The 12,468-nt window shown below is 38.9% G+C and overlaps 1 gene segment (V, D, J or C); it reads right to left on the bottom strand.

Annotated features, from left to right (window-relative positions):
- Positions 1–954: 954 nt before the first annotated feature.
- Positions 955–8,557, bottom strand: LOC308117883 (Ig kappa-b4 chain C region-like). The segment is given in 3 exons: positions 8,552–8,557; positions 2,517–2,598; positions 955–1,464 (listed from the first exon to the last, which is right to left on the bottom strand).
- Between the last annotated feature and the right edge of the window lie 3,911 nt (positions 8,558–12,468).

Genomic DNA, 12,468 nt, shown 5'->3' with positions numbered 1-12,468 from the left:
CAGTTTGTTACTGTTTAAATTCCATAATTGTTGTTTCAGTGCTGCTTTGGTTTCTGTTCTTATTTCATCCATTTATTGTTTTTAATTGTGATCTGTTGCATTTGAAGTATAAAAACTGCTATATAAATGAACCTGTTATTACAATTGTTGTAATTTCTGTTATAAACACCAGTTAGATGCCAAATAAACAAAAACGAATGAATTCACTCACCAATCAGTGAGAAAAGTGATGGGATGAAGAAATCCCTCTGATGTATGTTGCATCAGAAAGTCTGTTTCTTTTAGTCAGAGATCAGAGGTGAAGAACACTCCTCCACTAAATCCTCCACTCTTCTTGTCGCAGTATTATCTGACACTTACCAAAATCATTTTCCATCATTCCAGCCACATTCCTGACGTTCTTAATGTGACCTAATGCATCTGAAGATAGTTCTGAAATGGGCCTGACACTCCTGATATTCCTGGAACTTCTTTTTGGCTCCAATGAATCTTCAAGAAGATCAAGAATCACCTGTATTGGTGAAGTTTGTAACTGAGAGTGTGGATTAGTAGTGAAAGCAGCAGAAGGAGACTTGAACTTTGATTCTTTTCATCCATAAAGGTATTTATTCTGGCGGCACGAGTATCAATCTGTGATGCAAAGGCTTTTTATACTGCATCTCTGCATGATGACCTGGTTTTTGTAGCCATAAAAAAGTGATTGAGGGGTGGATTGACTCAGACCAGCACTAGTGAAGGCCGAGGTCTGAAATGCAAGGCTGCCACTGTTACAATCTAATCCAACCATTTATAGGACATGCAAATACGTTTCAACTTCCAGCTTTTATTGAAAGATATAAATAAGGATGTGAGAATATAAAGACTCTCATATACTATTTTTCCATTCATCCATCTTCTAAACCGCTTTGTCATGATGATTTTATTGTTGTAAAAAAGTCATGAAAGACCAAAGATTGAGGTGAAAACTGTCTTTATTTTGTCAAAGCTTGAAGAAAATGATGATGAAAGAAGATGAATATTGATGAAGTCAGTTTGCTTTGATGATAGAAGAAAGTGAAAGAGGGTGAATGACAGAGGTGAGATCAGTGTGAGAGTAAAAGCAGTGTGAGAGTCCCAGTGAGTCCGGTCAGGACTGGGAACACTGGTCTCTCCTCAGTGTCTCTCTGAGGGGAGTCTGGGAGCCCCGGGTGGCCTCACAGGTCACAGAGCCCACCTTCCTCCACTGGTCTGCAGGGAGCCTCAGGGTGCTGCTCCAGCTGTAGAGGCCGTCCTTCTGCAGCACCCCGGGGCTCCTGCTCTCCTCCCAGCTGCTGCTGCTGCTGCTGCTGCTGCTGTCCTCCACCTTCCAGCTCAGACTCCAGTCTGAGGGGAAGCCCTCGTTGGCCAGGCACATGAGCGTGGCCTTCCCCTGCTGCAGCTCCTCTCTGGAGGGGGGCAGCACCGTCAGGGTGGGGCGGGTATCACCTAGGAGACACCAATCAAATTAGAGGACAGGGAGCACCCAGCTGTCAATCAACCAGCACACACCTGGACAGCTTTAGTGGGAGACAGCTGATTTGGTCCTGGAAGAAGTTGCTGTCAGAGGCTTTTTCTGCTCCAGCAGTCACTCACTCACACATTGTTTCACTTCCCTTTAAGAAGCCTCTCATGCACATCAGCACAGAGAGAATCATCCAACACTTTGACCTGAAATACCTCAAACTACACAGGAAGGAACACAAGCTGATGTCTCAACGTTTACTCTTCATTTGCATCAACGTTATCAGAAAGTTTACACTTTACAACTTATGACTGGAAACTTTAACATGAACTTCAAATCTAAATTAATATTTTCAATTATTAGGAGCAAAATGTGAAAAAAACAGTAAATAAAGATAACTTCTTTGGAGGATTTGATTATTCTACATTTATCATCAGTATTTCTATTTTACTGTAAAATAACAATATTAATGATGCATTTTAAAGTAAGAAGAGAAACAGAATTGGGAAACATTCTATAGAACCAAGAATAAATCCAGCTGTGATGAAGAGACACTCAATAAAACAAGAAGAATAAAACCTGCACACATTCCAACACAAACACATTTCAAACAGTGGACATGTCAACTAAAACTCAGCCCAAAGACAGACCAGTGCACCAGAAATGTCCCTAAATACACAGGTCAGTGTAAAAACAGCTTCAACATGAGACTGGTAGAGTTAAAACAGTGTGTTCCACAGCCATCAGGCTCTAACTGAGCACATTTAAAGACTGACAATATCTTTGGTTTTGTCATTTAATCCTAATGAGATTTTAATCCGGTGTAAATTTAAAACTAATAACTTTTCTCTGTGATGAAATTAAAGTGAAACAGAGCTGAGCTAAACTACATGAAATCAATGGAGATTAAAACTTGATCACTACAATAATTATTAAGAAAAAAAAACATCTTTCTAATCTCAAATCATTCAAAACAAGGTTTAATGTATGAATTTGAATTATTTAGTTGAAAGTATTAAAAGGAGAATAAACTTACTTCCAACATCCAGTCTGGTTCCTCCACCGAACGTGTACCACAGTGATACAAACTCATTGAGCCGCTGTACAAAAACCTCTGACTGTAGAGAGACGCCACTCTCTGATTCTGAAACCAACAAACTCACCAAAACAACTTTTACCACCTGATCCTAACGGAACACAAGAGAACAGTTCTTTCATCTGCAATGTCTACTTGAAATACATATATTTATAGAGATTGTTTTAAAGATTATTTTATATTTATTCAATAATATCTTTTGGAATTTATTCCTAAATAGATTTGGCAGCAAAAATAGGAATTTTTTAAAAAGTAAAAACTACAGACATATCTTTAATTATTCAGTTTAATTCCTTAATATTCTTATAAAAGTTTGAATCCAGAGTGAAAGTGAGAGATGAAAGTGATCCAGGTCCCTGTTGGAGTCAGTCAGAACATTTCCATAGAGCCACTTTGCATCAGCAGCACCATGCTCCAGTGCTCTGGGAGAGTTTATAGTCCTGACAGTTGAAGACTGGATGACTGACAGCCGTCCTTCATGACAACAGAAGACAGAGAAATCCTCCTCATCAGAAACATGAGTGTGATCTGCGTCCTCATCTGGACTCTCCTCTGCTGCTGCTTCACAGGTAAAGTCCAGAGAATCAAACTCCTCTCCTCTGTCAACATCCGTCCCTCTGAAATGAAGCCCACAAAACCATGAGGCTGCTTGATGTTTCTGTCTGTGTTTCCTCAGAGTCCAGAGGCCAGGTCACAGTGACTCAGCCTGCAGCAGTCAGCTCTGCTCTGGGAGCCTCCGTCACCATCACATGTAGGACCAGTCAGAATGTTTATGTTTATAGTGATGGTGATCAGGCTTTAGCCTGGTACCAACAGAGAGATGGACAACCTCCTAAAGGGCTCATTTACTACACCACCTCTGGAGCATCAGGGACTCCAGATCATTTTACAGGCAGTGGATCAAACTCTGACTTCACTCTGACCATCAGTGGAGTTCAAGCTGAAGATGCTGCAGTTTATTACTGTCAGAGTTATCATGAAATCAACAGTCAGAGTGTGTTCACACAGTGAAAAACCGTCGTACAAAAACCTCCCTCAGTCAGACTGAACCGAAACTGACTGCTGCACACTGATACACTTCACTGAACACACACACACACACACACACACACACACACACACACACACACACACACACACACACACACACACACACACACACACACACACACACACACACACACACACACACACACACACACACACACACACACACACACACATTAGAAATCTCTAACATAAACTGAACTAATGAATTTATTTATTGAGATCAGATGTTTCTTCACCAGAGGCGGTGGTGTTTCAACATGTAAATACTTGGTGGTGAGATTTTATTTCAGGTCTACTGAGCGCAGAGTTCAACACCACTTAATACCAAACTAAAGTTTGTGCAGAAGTTTTGAGCTCCAACATCTTTATGACAACCATATACTGTAGGATCCCATCTTGTGAAAAGGTTTAACACGGGGAATAGCCTCTGATTAAATCATTTAATAAACTAAACTGTGTCTCGGTGGGGAGTTGAACACGGGCCTACTGATCGCAAGGAAAGAATTCCTCCACTAGACGAGCAGCATATTGATTTACAAGTGAGATTCTTACACAGATTTTATTAAGACCTTACACTCACTTTACCTCCAGTTTCTCCTCTAAAGTCAGAGTTTTAAATTTATACACCAGTAAATAATCAACTTCATTCATTTGGATTCTTAACTGTTAGCTCTCGCGGCGCATAAGCTGGCGTCACAACTCACTCTGGTTCTGTCAAGCAGTGCCTCCATTGACGCCAGCCAATCAGCTCTGAGCTTCTAAATCATCCTGGAGCAGGGCTTCGGGCTGCAAGCCCCACTCTCCATAAAGATCATGTGATCTGAATGAATGTACCACAGCCTGAGCATGAACACTTACATTTGACGGCATGAAATACAAACTGCATTGAGAGAGAGGAGCTAGTCCAACTCATGCAACCATCAGTGTGGATCAGGAGAAAACTCAGCCTGAAGCAGCAAGAGGAGACCAAGAACCAGGAAGTTCAATCCTCACACACAAATATGCAACTCAGGAGGAAGCTATATTCACAGAAAATAAAATACTATAGATGATCTTAAAGGATTAATAATGTACTTTGCCTGCAGTTATTTTTCACTGGTTCATCAGGTGGTGCTCCTATGGAGGGCTGACTGTGCCAAAATTAAATAATGAAATAAACCATTCAATAATTAATTAAATGTGTCATTAATTAATTAAAATTGGAATTAAATACATAAATGTGTCATTAAATGTGTCATCCATGAATTAAAATTAATTAATTTGATGTAAAAACATCTATAATTATTTCATGATGTATTTAATTATTTCATGGTCCGGTGTCGCACGGCTTCATGAATTAATTTTATCTTGTTAAACTCGTCCATCAAACTCAGTGGGCGGGGCTAACACTGATCGAGTCAAACACATTGCTGTGTTCTGAAGAGTTTCTGAACAAACAGGACATCTCTGCCTCACCTTTAACTGACCATTGCATAATAACATTATCCTTGGTACTTCCAAAGAATAGTCCCAGCATAAATTTGATTTAAAAATGTAATAATACACTGTTGGATAGCACTGTATTTTGTAAGGAAGTAAAACAGCTGATTTTAGAGCTTGAGCCCTTGGAAATGTTTTCTATTAGTAAATGGGAGAGTTTCAAATTTAAAGTAAATGAATTTGGGATTAAAATCAGTAAAAATATCATTGAAAGAAACAAACAAAAACAGCAAAACATCGTCCTTTAATTAAACAGTCTGGGTAAAAAGAATGTTCTATCAAGAGAAGACTCAATAGAATTAAACAAGCTTCAATCTGAATTAGACCAATTATTCATTGGAGAGAGAAACTCATCCTATTTCTTTGGTCTAGAGAGACATAGACAGTTAAAAAAGAAAATAAATAAACTAAATATCAATGGACACAATACAGAAGACCAAAGTCTGATTATCAAACATATTACAAAGTGTTATGGAAATCTTGTTTTGTCTCATAAAGAATGATGTGTAATGTTCAGTCTGTGTTGAAGGATGACCTGTGTCAGCACTGTTCAAACATCTCTGCTGCTTTTGGTGTCCTTCATGCAGACTCAAAACAATTTCAGCCTTTAGGGGGCGCTGTCTGACTTCAGAGTGAGACAAACTCCTGGACAATCATGCAGAGGTTGGACTGTGACTTTGTCTCTTCTTGCCAGAATAATGTAATAAAATGGTCTTAAACTTTCTCAAATCGCTCCCAGTCTGATTCCTGTGTTTTCTGTCTCCATGAGGTTTTCTTACGAGGAAAATTCTCCTGACATGAAGAAAAGACATAAAAAGGAAAAAACTGATCTTTGCCACAGAGTCTCTGGACAATTCTGGGAAAATGGGACAAGTGATAGAAAGTGGCTGGAGGATATATAATCAAATAATAAAGTTATTGCTGCACATGGTATTTTTTTTAGGGACCAAGCCTGAAAGACCAGGACCCTATTGTATTTCATATGTTTTTCTTCTTATTGTTTTTTCCCACTCCTGACGCGGCTTTGAGCCACATTTTGACCCATTAAACACGATCAAATGTTGATCAAATTTGGTACGCTCATCAAGACTGACAAAAAAATTAAGGAAATGTAAAAAATAACCCCCAGAGTGCCAGAATGTGCTCTCTAGCGCCACCTAGAAACACTAAAATGGCCACCACGGCCCGTAGGAATGTCATCTGGAGATCAAACCAAAACTCAATTGTTTGTCTCATCAGGACCTAAAAATCACCTGATACCCCAACCTAGATTCAACAGGAAGTTTGGAATTTTGCCTTCCAAAGTAAGATTTTCATCCAAAAAAGGCCCTCACGCAAATGCTATTACCTCTGAGGGAGAATAAATGTTACACCCTAAACACGCTCAAATGCTCACCAAATTTGGCACACTCATCAAGACTGGCGAAAAATATAGGAAAATGTAAACAATAACCTCCAGAGTGCCAAAATGTGCTCTCTAGTGCCACCTAGAAACACTAAAACGGCCACAATGTCGTAGAGAGATCAAACCAAAACTCAATTGTTGGTCTCATCAGGATCTAAAAATCACCTGATACCCCGGACCTAAATCCAACAGGAAGTCCGCCTTTCAGAACAAGATAAACGCTATCTCCTCTGAGGGCGAATATCGTATCGGCTCCAAAACACTATTAAACGACAGAGGAGACTCTCCTGCTCAATAATTCAGTTCAACTTTATCATTCGTTGAGCTGTTTCATGTTTATTAGCTGTCAAAGTTCTGAACACCGATTCCCGCCTCCTCCCTCCTCCTCCTCCTCCCTCCACCTCCTCCCTCCTCCTCCTCCTCCTCCTCCCTCCTCCTCATCCCTCCTCCTCCTCATCCCTCCTCCTCCCTCCTCCACCTCCCTCCTCCTCCTCCTCCTCTCATTCAAATACATGGGAAAACCAAAATGTCTCTTCAAAAACAGCCGTGACAGAACACTCTGAACAAGTGGCCACTGTGGCTAAACTATGACTGTGATAAACAAAACGAGCAGATCAGAAGCACGACAAGAACCTGCCGAGCAAGACGTTGTAACGCATGTGGGGAAAATATCATAAAAAAATAACTTTTTGACAAGAGAGAACAATGCTGTCATTTTTTTGGTTCCAGCGATTTCAAGCGACATTTATAAATGAGTCAGATGGAGCAAAATCGTGTGTCTGCATCAAACTGCGCCTCCTAGTGTCTAAAGTTTACGTCTATCTGCTTCCAAACCCACACAGACTGAAAGACAGCACATTTTCCACTCAAGAAATGATAATTTTATGAAAATATTTGCCCAAAATCTGTGGATTCTGAGGAGTTTTTTTCCAAAATATGTGGATAAAATCCGTCCTCTCACCCACTGTGATGACGTCACTAACTGCAGGTGGTCAGAACACTGTTGCTTCATTCACACCAGGATTACACAATACCAGGAAAGTCCTTGTTTATGAGCTAACCTGCTATCATGTGCTACATAAACAAGCTACCATGCTAATCTGTGGTTTGTGGATGAGCTAACATGTTATTGTGTGCTACAATAAGTCTGTTTGTTTCTCTGGTTTGTTATTTTTGCACATGTTCATAAATAAACAAATAAATAAATCATAAAAGACAAAACTCTTTGTATCAAAGTCATTACCCTTTGTGACATGTTTGTTTGTGTGAGACATCCTTTGATCTTTCGATTCCTTATGAGTTCACCTGAGATATCAAAGATTGACTGAGAGATCCTGAATGCTCACTGACACTATTTACAAGGCTTTACCACTGCACAACCTGTCCAGATCCTTTGGTACGTTTATTATTTAATGATTTACATCAATACTGTGAGCTGAATGAAAAAAGTACAACATTTATTGAACTTACACGACTCAGAATTGCTAATGCATCATATAATCCTTAAGAAGACTAAAGATTATCAGTGTTTAACTACTGGTATTTATTTACCCGGTGACGTAGTTGTAGTCTGTTGTTGAACTATTTATCTATTCATCTATTTATTTATTTGCGCTGCTTTTTCTATGCAACCTTTTACGTAATTACCCCCCAGGGACAAATAATCTTTATTTGATTGATTGATTAAATTAAGTTGTAACATCTCTGCAGATGTGTTGTTGATGCAATGTTAAGGTTTAGTGGTGATGTTTGTTGGTTCCGATTCTTAACGCGATTCGTGACATGTTACCATCAACACTGGTACTGAACACACGTGATGTAAGTTTTGGTCTGATTAAAATCAATTGTGACTTTATTACAGATCGCTGTGATCAGAAATCAGAGTAAAAAGTAACTGATTACTACGGTGGCCTGGAAGTGCAAAACGCTGCAAACTACAGAAAACACTTCCCAATCCAAAACACACTTCCTAATTAAGAAAACCATAGACATAATAAAGAGTAGACGCCTCGGCGACTGGGGAGGGACACGTCAACAGCACCGCCATCTTGAACCGGTGGTGGTGGCGGCAGGGGTGAATGAACATCGACGATGGAAAGAGGTTTCCTAAATCTCTAAGTAGAATTATAAGTTGAATTTTAAACTGATTTCCAAACTGTTTGACTTTTTAAAAACGTCATACATGTAGCGACTTTGTTTAGTGAGTGTTAATGTGCAGTACACACTCTGTTTAGTGTTTGTTAATGTGCAGTACACACTTTGTTTAGTGTTTGTTAATGTGCAGTACACACTTTGTTTAGTGTGTTAATGTGCAGTACACACTTTGTTTAGTGTGTGTTAAGGTGCACTACACACTTTGTTTAGTGTGTTAATGTGCAGTACACACTTTGTTTAGTGAGTGTTAATATGCAGTATACACTTTGTTTAGTGTGTGTTAATGTGCAGTTCACACTTTGTTTAGTGTGTTAATGTGCAGTACACACTTTGTTTAGTGAGTGTTAATGTGCAGTATACACTTTGTTTAGTATGTGTTATTGTGTAGTACACACTTTGTTTAGTGTGTTAATGTGCAGTATACACTTTGTTTCCTGGTGTTAATGTGCAGTATACACTTTGTTTAGTGTGTGTTAATGTACAGTACACACTTTGTTTGTGTGCATTGATGTGCAGTACACACTTTGTTTACTGTGTTAATGTGCAGTACACACTTTGTTTAGTGTGTTAATGTGCAGTACACACTTTGTTTAGTGAGTGTTAATGTGCAGTATACACTTTGTTTCGTGTGTGTTAATGTACAGTACACACTTTGTTTGTGTGCATTGATGTGCAGTACACACTTTGTTTACTGTGTTAATGTGCAGTACACACTTTGTTTCGTGTGTGTTAATGTACAGTACACACTTTGTTTGTGTGCATTGATGTGCAGTACACACTTTGTTTACTGTGTTAATGTGCAGTACACACTTTGTTTAGTGTGTTAATGTGCAGTATACACTTTGTTTCCTGGTGTTAATGTGCAGTATACACTTTGTTTAGTGTATTAATGTGCAGTATACACTTTGTTTGTGTGCATTGATGTGCAGTACACACTTTGTTTACTGTGTGTTAATGTGCAGTATACACTTTGTTTAGTGTGTGTTATTGTGTAGTATACACTTTGTTTCCTGGTGTTAATGTGCAGTGCACACTTTGTTTAGTGTATTAATGTGCAGTATACACTTTGTTTCCTGGTGTTAATGTGCAGTATACACTTTGTTTAATGTATTAATGTGCAGTATACACTTTGTTTAGTGTGTGTTATTGTGTAGTATACACTTTGTTTCCTGGTGTTAATGTGCAGTATACACTTTGTTTAGTGTATTAATGTGCAGTATACACTTTGTTTCCTGGTTTTAATGTGCAGTATACACTTTGTTTAGTGTATTAATGTGCAGTATACACTTTGTTTCCTGGTGTTAATGTGCAGTATACACTTTGTTTAGTGTATTAATGTGCAGTATACACTTTGTTTCCTGGTTTTAATGTGCAGTATACACTTTGTTTAGTGTATTAATGTGCAGTATACACTTTGTTTCCTGGTGTTAATGTGCAGTATACACTTTGTTTAGTGTATTAATGTGCAGTATACACTTTGTTTCCTGGTTTTAATGTGCAGTATACACTTTGTTTAGTGTATTAATGTGCAGTATACACTTTGTTTCCTGGTGTTAATGTACAGTACACACTTTGTTTACTGTGTTAATGTGTTGTACTGGGCTGTTATTCATGTGAAATTGATTGACAATGTTGTATAATTCCTGTGAAGTGGGTTCAGTCAATAAATTGTGAATTTCTTCAGATAGACAGACGTCTTAAAGGAGACATATCATGCTTTTAAATCCTTCCTTTTTACATATAAATCATACAGTTGTGGTCTATATAAAGCGGAACTGCAATGCTTGGGTCTGAATTCCTCATTATTAGAGCTCCACAGGCCCCTTTTCTACCCCTTTTCTGATGTGCTTCTGAGAGCAACTCGTTTTGGGGCGGTCTCTTCAAATGCAAATGAGACACTTCATACCCCGCCTCCTCTCCAGGTTGCAGAGGTGACACTCGGTTCAACGCCACCCTGTTCGGCCATCTTTGTAGTTTGATAGAACAGATACAATTATCTAGCGGCGCAGAAACTTTATATTCACACATTATTGACAAAATGTCAACAAGGGAAGATTTGTCCATCCAGCCATACATGTTGGAGCCAGAGTCGGACCCGGCGGAGCGAGATGAAAATGACCATGATGCACCTGCAGAACAACGTCTTCATATGGATGTAACGCAATGGTGTGTCACTATATTTACACTAAATTAAATCACGTAGGCCATATCATAGGATCATAGGATCTAAAACGAGCACACAGCGCTAACATATGAAGACGGTGCAACTGCTAATGCTAACAAAACAATGACAGGGACGTCTTATCATCACACTTTTTAGCGTTATATACAGCTTACCGAAGTGCTCTGTTCGTCGTCTCCATAGATAGAAGGAACTGACCGCTCAATCAGACCAAGTCTTTCGGCAAATCCTTCTTTATACTGGCGGAGGTTGCTGAAGCAGTCGTCCTTGAAGTGCTTCGCGCACACAAAAATGACCTTACCCACAGATGTGGGTACATTTCTGTGAAAAATAAAACTCAACCAGGCACTTCGAAAAGGTTCTGATGCTGGGAGACGGTGTAACGAAGCTTGTGGGTTACTACATCCAACAACCGAACATTTCCACTTATCCTCTCGTAACTTCGGCATCCTTGAGGTTGGACTACAAAATCGCAGCGAGAAACAAAAATGGCGGATTGCTCGAAGTGTTGGACCTGGAGTCGATGTCCTAATCTGGCAGTTCTGCTGCGAATACTGTGACGTCATTGTTCAAAAAACTTAATAGAGAATAGAAAAATCGAAACAGATTGCAAAATATGACCAAAACAGAATATAAAGATATCAACGGAGCACCTGAAGAGACTACTTTGAACTTTTCTGTACTTCTAAACACTCTAAATATAAAACAAAATGCATTTAAGGGCTAAAAAAGTGGATTTAGCATGATATGTCCCCTTTAATGTATCGTGGATGAAATTTCCAGAGATATACTGAGTAGAATCGCTGTATTGTGATAATACTGTTATCGTGGCCAAATAGGTTACTGGCTATACTCAGCCGTAGTAATGGTTATAAAAATAATATCAATAATGATATAAGAATCCAGTATCTATAATAAAATAATAAAAACTCTAATAATAATAAACAGCATTAGATAATTATAATAAGGTAATATAATAATATAGCAATAATAATAGTCCAATGAGAATACCAATAAATATAAAATAAAATAATAATATGAGAATACAATAATTATAAGAATAGCAATAACAAAAATACTGTAGTAGTACAATTATACAATAATAATTGTCAAATGCAATGTATAGCCATGCACATCTGAACGTTTTCTGGGTTTCTTTTGTTCTCTCTCTTCTCTCTCTCTCTCTCTCTCTCTCTCTCTCTCTCTCTCTCTCTCTCTCTCTCTCTCTCTATATATCTAGGTCTAGCTTGAAGTCCGTGATTGTTGTGGTTGTTAGGTGACGTTTAGGACCACGGTGGGGGGAGGAGGGGGGCGATTACGTCATCTTTTTTTCCACAGATGATCGTCTTTGCTGAGCGTACTCCGCCGCATGTTTACTTTTTAGATTTCTTATCAAATTAGTTGTGTTAAACGAAGTAGTGGGGCTCCACCTCTCGGGACTGTGGCGAAGCAAATAGTCCAACTGGCCGCTGGACTGGTTTGGTTGTCAACCTTAAAATACCTCCAGACTGCTGACATTTTATCCACTCAATGGTTTTAGACTGCTAACCTCAGTTTACGGCAGGTTGCAAACGGGGCTCGCTTTACGGCAGCTGACGGGAAAATATATATATTTTTTAAAT

Source organism: Lipophrys pholis, assembly GCF_963383615.2.
Source record: "Lipophrys pholis genome assembly, chromosome: 12".
Taxonomy (NCBI): Eukaryota; Metazoa; Chordata; class Actinopteri; order Blenniiformes; family Blenniidae; genus Lipophrys; species Lipophrys pholis.
The sequence above is the reverse complement of the archived record's forward strand: the minus strand, read 5'-3'. Positions and strand labels throughout refer to the sequence as shown.